The following is an 8,225-nucleotide window of genomic DNA, read 5'->3' on the forward strand; positions in this document are numbered from 1 at the left end:
TTCTTAGAAACTTCCTTTGTCTAATTAAATTTGGAATTTTTTGGATATAAGCTTATATAAGTATCATTTTGGGACATGAGAAATTAGACTATAAGAATTAATAAAGTCAGAAAATATGATTATAAAACTCATTTTAGACCAATATGCTCTTCAACCAAAGCCAAATATAAATTATGAATCAGCTGTCTCTTTGACTTGGTCATGTAAAAGAAATGATTTATTGATAATTCTTACATAAATCTTAATGGGGTATTTATAGATATTACATCAACCAAGACATATGGAAACTCGACTAGTATAATATTTTAGAATATCCTAATTGATATATTCAAAATATATTATCCTGATCTATCACCACCTTCCATTTATAATGAGATACATTAGAATGATACAGTGTATCTCATGCAACTTAATACAATGCATATGATTCTCTAATACCCTCCATCAATTACATGATTCTTTGAAGAGGAAATATGCAATACGTTGTTTTTAAAAATGTGCCACATAGGCACCTAATGTTTTTATAGCAATGTGACACCGTTCTAGATCACGACTATTTTTTGTTAGGTCTGATCCAAGGTTTTGAAAATAGATGGTTACTAGTTAATTCCACCAAACTCCTAAATTAAAATTAAAATTTAACAATAAGAAATTACTTTTGTTTTTTAAGTTTTTCTTTCAAAGTTCTTGAAATTATGTCTTGTACATTCTTGTGACATCGGACTCTGTTTTGAATGCCACAAGTCAGCTCAATTACCCCAAATAGATTCTAGTAAGATTAGACTTACTCTTTGATTTGTTCTATTTTAAAAGAGTAAGGCAAATCAAAGAGTAAGGCTAGCCAAGTTAACTTCTTAAGATTTCAAATCTTATTAAACGTCATTGAACCCAGCTTGTGGCATATTAAAAAAAAAAACGTGATCCTATGCCACAATGATGTAGAGAGAAAATTCTATGAATTTTGAAAAAAGATTAAAATTATTTAACATTGTTCTATTTTAATTTTAGAGTCTGGCGGTTAACTTGGACCCTACGGGCATATGTTAAAAGTGCAATAAAATCACTTTGGAAATTGGATTGTGTACTGAAAATACCCTTAAATAATATTTTATTATCAAAACACTCTCGTATTTTTAATCCCAAGGTGTATTTATTGCTCTTTAGGGCACACCTAAGCAAAACCCTTAATCTAAAATTTGGGAGTTCGGTATCCGCTAATTTTCAAAACCTTGGTCACTACTATTAAATACTTTTATTATTGTCATTATAATTTATAAGATTGCAAATAAGAGATAGTTCTTCTGTCATGTAAAAGTACTAGTTGTGATCATGATTTTAAATCTCGTCCGAGATTGAGACGATTCATCCGAGTTGTCTTGGTATCATCCACCAATGAGACAAGCTGTCAAGTCGTCTCAAAGTCATGGTTTATTCTAATTCTAAGGTTGTTTCTTTTTTCAATCTCGTTTGAGACGAGTCAAATAAATTGAATATCTTGTTTGAGACAACTCGGTCTCGTTCAAAGACAAGACATCAAAACAAGTTTTAAAACCATGGTTGTGATAGAAAATTTATAACCAATTAAGTTGAAAAAACTAAGATTTGAGGGAGTTGCTTCTACTTTATGGGAGAATATGTACATTGGAAAACTCTACCCTCAACCCACAGTTGAGACTCTCGTTCAATCCGACTGTTGAGATCATAGATATTCTAAAGAAAAAAATTAAGTCTGTATGGATTTTAAAACAAACCAAGTAAAAAATAAATATGTTTTCTTGCAGTCCATGGATTCCTCAAGTACTTAGATGTAGAGAACTGCGAAGAAGAAGCAAATCTTGAAGAGTAGTAGAAGTAGTGGGAAAGCATGGTGTGTGAAGGTGAATGGGTTTCGATTTCAAGAGGGATGGAATGATTTTTTCAGAGATCATGATCTACATGTAGGGGATTTACTTGTATTTAGACATGAAGGTGGAATGGTGTTCAATGTCCTTGCGTTTGATGCTACTGCATGTGAGAGAGAATATCCATGCACCACTGTATTTCGAAGCGAAGGATCGGATGGAAGTAAAAGAAGAACAAGTAAGCAAGAAACACGTGAAGAAGAAATTAGGGGGTAAATTCTCCATGTATTTCCCTAATATTCAAAGTCCTTCAAAGGGAAATGAGCGGGAAAATAATTTCTGTTGAAAAATGTGATTTTCTGGTTCCCTTGAATTCTTTTTCCTAGCAAGACAAAATGATTTTCTAACCACTTAACATTATTTCAGGGCTGTGATATCACCATACCATAAATATATATATATGGGGGGCGTTCAATGGCAAACTTTTTAGCAAACTTTTTGGCAAAATATTTTTCAAAACATGAGTTAGAGGTTTTGAAATGGGCTGGTTTTTGGTGAGGATGATCTCTACGGTGAGGAGATCATCCTCACCAAAAATCAGCCTATTCCAAAACTTCTAACCCATGTTTACAAGCTGAAAAATCGTGGACCGTCCATTTTTTGTAAACTGTTTTTGATGGGGTTAGAAGTTTTGGAATTGGCTGATTTTGGGTGATGATGATCTCCTCACCGTAGAGATCATCCTCACCAAAAATCAACCCATTCCAAAACCTCTAACTCATGTTTTGAAAAATGTTTTGCCAAAAAGTTTGCCCTTGAACGCTACCCTATATATATATATATAGGGTCCCGTTCGCCACCCTTAGTTTTACCACACACTTTAACAAACACGTTTTGTCTTACATGGGTTAGAAGTTTCGGAATGAGCTGATTTTTGGTGAGGAGATCATCCTCACCAAAAATTAGCTCATTCCAAAACTTCTAACCCCATCAAAATTGATTTACAAAAAATAGACGGTCCACGATTTTTCAACGTGTAAACATGGGGCTAAACATTTCGGAATGGGCTGATTTTTGGGGAGGATGATCTTCTAATCATAGAGATCATCCTCACCAAAAATCAACTCATTCCAAAACTTCTAACCCATGTAGGACAAAAAACGTTTGTTAAAGTGTGTGGTAAAACTTAGGGTGCTGAACATTTCCCATATATATATATATATATATATAGAGTCCCGTTGAGCAACAAACATTTTGGCAAAACATTTTTCAAAACATAGGTTAGAGATTTTGGAATGGGCTGATTTTTGATGAGGATGATCTCTACGGTGAGGAGATCATCCTCACCAAAAATCAGCTCATTCCAAAACTTTTAGCCCCGTTGACAAGTTGAAAAATCGTGGACCGTCCATTTTTTGTATACCATTTTTGATGGGGTTAAAAGTTTTGGAATGGTTGATTTTTGGTGATGATGATCTCCTCACCGTAGAGATCATCCTCACCAAAAATCAGCCCATTCCAAAACTTTTAACTCATGTTTTGAAAAATGTTTTGCCAAAAAGTTAGCCATTGAACGGGACCCTATATATATATATATATATATATATAATATATATATATATATATATATATATATATATATGGGTCCCGTTCGCCACCCTTAGTTTTACCACACACTTTAACAAACGCGTTTTGTCTTACATGGGTTAGAAGTTTCAGAATGAGCTGATTTTTGGTGAGGATGATCTCTATGGTGAGGAGATCATCCTCACCAAAAATCAGCTCATTCCAAAACTTCTAACCCCATCAAAATTGATTTACAAAAAATGGACGGTCCACGATTTTTCAACGTGTAAACATGGGGCTAAACATTTCGGAATGGGCTGATTTTTGGGGAGGATGATCTTCTAATCATAGAGATCATCCTCACCAAAAATCAACTCATTCCAAAACTTCTAACCCATGTAGGACAAAAAACGTTTCTTAAAGTGTGTGGTAAAACTTAGGGTGCTGAACATTTCCCTATATATATATATATAGGAAATGTTCAGCACCCTAAGTTTTACCACACACTTTAACAAACGTTTTTTGTCCTACATGGGTTAGAAGTTTTGGAATGAGCTAATTTTTGGTGAGGATGATCTCTATGATTAGAAGATCATCCTCCCCAAAAATCAGCCCATTCCGAAATGTTTAACCCCATGTTTACACGTTGAAAAATCGTGGACCGTCCATTTTTTGTAAATCAATTTTGATGGGGTTAGAAGTTTTGGAATGAGCTGATTTTTGGTGATGATGATCTCCTCACCATAGAGATCATCCTCACCAAAATCAGCTCATTCCGAAACTTCTAACCCATGTAAGACAAAACGCGTTTGTTAAAGTGTGTGGTAAAACTTAGGGTGCCGAACGGGACCCTATATATATATATATATATATAGAGAGAGAGAGAGAGAGAGAGAGAGAGAGTCAGGTCCAAGGGCCACATGAGAAAACATATGTAAAAACTTTCGTTTTTAATAAAATTTAAAATATGGATTAGAAATTTTGGATTAAGCTGATTTTTTGTGAGGATGATCTCTATGATGGGAAGATCATCCAAAAAAAAAAAATCAGCCCAATATGAAACTTCTAACCCCATTAAAAATGATTTAGAATGTGGAACGTCCATTTTTTATCAATTTTTATCACTAATTTGTAAATCACTTTTGATGGATTTAGAAGTTTCTGATTGAGCTGATTTTTTGTGAAGATGATCTTTTCATCATAGTGACCATCCTTGCAAAAAATCAGCTCAATCCAAAACCTCTAACTCTTATTTTGAAAAACGAAAGTTTTTTCATATGTTTTCTCATATGGCCCTTGAACTATATATATATGTATATATGGGTCCCGTTCGGCACCCTAAGTTTTACCACACAATTTAACAAACGCGTTTTGTCTTATATGAGTTAGAAGTTTCGGAATGAGCTGATTTTTTGGTGAGGATGATCTCTATGGTGAGGAGATCATCCTCACCAAAAATCAGCTCATTCCAAAACTTCTAACCCCGTCAAAATTGATTTACAAAAAATGGACGGTCCACGATTTTTCAACGTGTAAACATGGGGCTAAACATTTCGGAATGGGCTGATTTTTGGGGAGGATGATCTTCTAATCATAGAGATCATCCTCACAAAAAATGAGCTCATTCCAAAACTTCTAACCCATGTAGGACAAAAAACGTTTGTTAAAGTGTGTGGTAAAACTTAGGGTGCTGAACATTTCCCTATATATATATATATGGGTCCTGTTCAGCAACAAACATTTTGGCAAAACATTTTTCAAAACATGGGTTAGAGGTTTTGGAATGGGCTGATTTTTGGTGAGGATGATCTCTTTTGTGAGGAGATCATCCTCACCAAAAATCAGCCTATTCCAAAACTTCTAGCCCTAGTTTACAAGTTGAAAAATCGTGGACCATCCATTTTTTGTAAATCATTTTTGATGGGGTTAAAAGTTTTGGAATGGGCTGATTTTTGGTGATTATGATCTCCTCACCGAGGAGATCATCATCACCAAAAATTAGCCCATTCCAAAACCTCTAACCGATGTTTTGAAAAATGTTTTGCCAAAATGTTTGTTGCTGAACATTTACCTATATATATATATATATATATATATATGGGTCCCGTTCAGCACCAAACATTTTAGCCAATCATTTTTGTCTTACATGAGTTAGAAGTTTTGGAATGGGCTGATGTTTGGTGAGGATGATCTCCTCACCGTAGAGATCATCCTCACCAAAAATCAGCCCATTCCAAAACTTCTAGTCCCATGTTTACTAGTTGAAAAATCGTGAACCGTCCATTTTTTGTAAATCATTTTTTATGGGATTAGAAGTTTTGGAATGGGCTAATTTTTGGTGATGATGATCTCCTCATCGTAGAGATCATCCTCACCAAAAATCAGCCCATTCCAAAACTTCTAACCCATGTGTTGAAAAATGTTTTGCCAAAATGTTTGGTGCTGAACATTTCCCTATATATATATATATGAGAAATGTTCAGCACCCTATGCTTTACCCTACATGTTTTGTCCTACATGGGTTAGAAGTTTTGGAATGAGCTGATTTTTGGTGAGGATGATTTCTACGGTTAGAAGATCTTCCTCACCAAAAATCAGCCCATTCCGAAATTTCTAATTTCATGTTTACAAATTGAAAATTATAGACCGTCTATTTTTTGTAAATCATTTTTGATGGGGTTAGAAATTTGGAATGAGCTGATTTTTGATGAGGATGATCTTCTCACCATAGAGATCAGCCTATTCCAAAACTTCGAACCCATGTAAGACAAAACACATATAGTAAACCGTAGGATAAAGTGTAGGGTGCAAATGGGACCCTACATATATTATATATATATATATATATATGGGAAATGTTCAGCACCCTAAGTTTTACCACACACTTTAACAAACGTTTTTGTCCTACATGGGTTAGAAGTTTTGGAATGAGCTAATTTTTGGTGAGGATGATCTCTATGATTAGAAGATCATCCTCCCCAAAAATCAGCCCATTCCGAAATGTTTAGCCCCATGTTTACACGTTGAAAAATCGTGGACCGTCCATTTTTTGTAAATCAATTTTGATGGGGTTAGAAGTTTTGGAATGAGCTGATTTTTTGTGAGGATGATCTCCTCACCATAGAGATCATCCTCACCAAAAATCAGCTCATTCCGAAACTTCTAACCCATGTAAGACAAAACGCGTTTGTTAAAGTGTGTGGTAAAACTAAGGGTGGCGAACGGGACCCTATATATATATATATATATATATATATATATATGTAATAAAAATCATAAGTGATTTTGTTATAAAATCACATCAAAATCCATTCATCACACCACTGGGATTTTATAACCATATCAGTACTTATGGGGTAATTTCAAATTTTTGCAATAAATACACTTTGGAGATAGAAATACAAAGGTATTTTCGTAAAAAGAAAATTTTTTAAGGGCATTTTTGGTACAAAATCAAATTTCCTAAGTGTATTTAACTATTTATTTCACTTAGGACACATGTTAACAAGACCCTTTGGCATTTTCCTAGTTGTACTCAAATAGCGGGATTTATTTTTTGACACAATTCATTTTTCCAAAGGAAATCATTCTCTCTCTTACAGACCCTAAGTCTCGATCATAGGCATGAATGAAAAATAATGTTGTTAAGGGTGATTTGTGCAATTAATGTGGCTAATAGGTTCAATTAATAATACTCCTGAGGCTATGCAAGGTGAAGAGTCCGGCTGTTCCGCACCCACACATCCTGAGGTTATGCAAAATGATGTTGTTAATTATATTTTTTAGTAATTGTAATTTTTTTTTTATAAAATAAAAAACTAAGGATGGTTTAGACATGCCCATGATTTTAAAACTAGTCTCATCAAAGAACGAGATTGAGTCGTCGTGGACAAGTTTTCCGATATGTTTAAGACATCTCATTCAACAATGAGAAAAATGAATGTGGGTAAATCTCATCCCATACATTGACTTGTTCGTCTGTCTCGTTGATGGGCAATATCGAGACGAATCGGGCAATACGCCCCAATCTCAGACGAGTTTTGAAACCATGGACATGCCCTTTACTTTTTGGTCAATATTTAGAGATACCCCATATGTTTTTAAACTGAAGACATGCCCCCTTGACAAGTTTTATCAAAAGACACTAATATAAACTGACCAAAATGCCCCTCTCTCTCCAATTTCTCCAACTACTAGGTAAATCCGCTTGATTTTTTCCCATAGAAAATCTGTCATCTTCAATGTTATAGAGAACCTTCAATTTTTCTACCTAAAAACCCTTCCTTCATCTGAAAATCCTCTCATTCTTGATGTTTTAATTTGAAGTAGATGTATTCTCAAGTTTGAAGATTTGACCCTAAAAATATTTCAACTTCAAGTAGCTAATCTTAAGGTAAACTATTTTTAACTTATTCAAACTCATCTTAAACCCATTACCTTCAATGTTTTCTAAAACCTTTGTTTTTTCTATCCAAAGCTTCATTTTGTATTTCTCTGAAAATCCTACATTGTTTTTGAGATTTGAATATTAAATTTGATAGAATCTCAAGGCTGAAATTGAACGTAAATGTACCTTACCCTAAGTTTGAAGATGACTTGTTTTTTAGGATAAAATCAACATGTGGAAGATGAGAATATTTAGGTTAAACCCATCATTTCAATGTCTTGTAAAAACCCTTAATTTCCGACCCAAAAATCCATTTCGCCATTTGAAAATCCTATCTCATTCTTAAGATGAATGTTGAAGACAAAATCTCAAGGCTGAAAATTTTACTTTACAATGACTGGTTTTGGGAAAGAAGGATAAGATAGTGTAGA

Source organism: Akebia trifoliata, unplaced genomic scaffold (genome assembly GCF_017979445.1).
Source record: "Akebia trifoliata isolate Shusen 1 unplaced genomic scaffold, ASM1797944v1 Contig00719, whole genome shotgun sequence".
NCBI lineage: Eukaryota > Viridiplantae > Streptophyta > Magnoliopsida > Ranunculales > Lardizabalaceae > Akebia > Akebia trifoliata.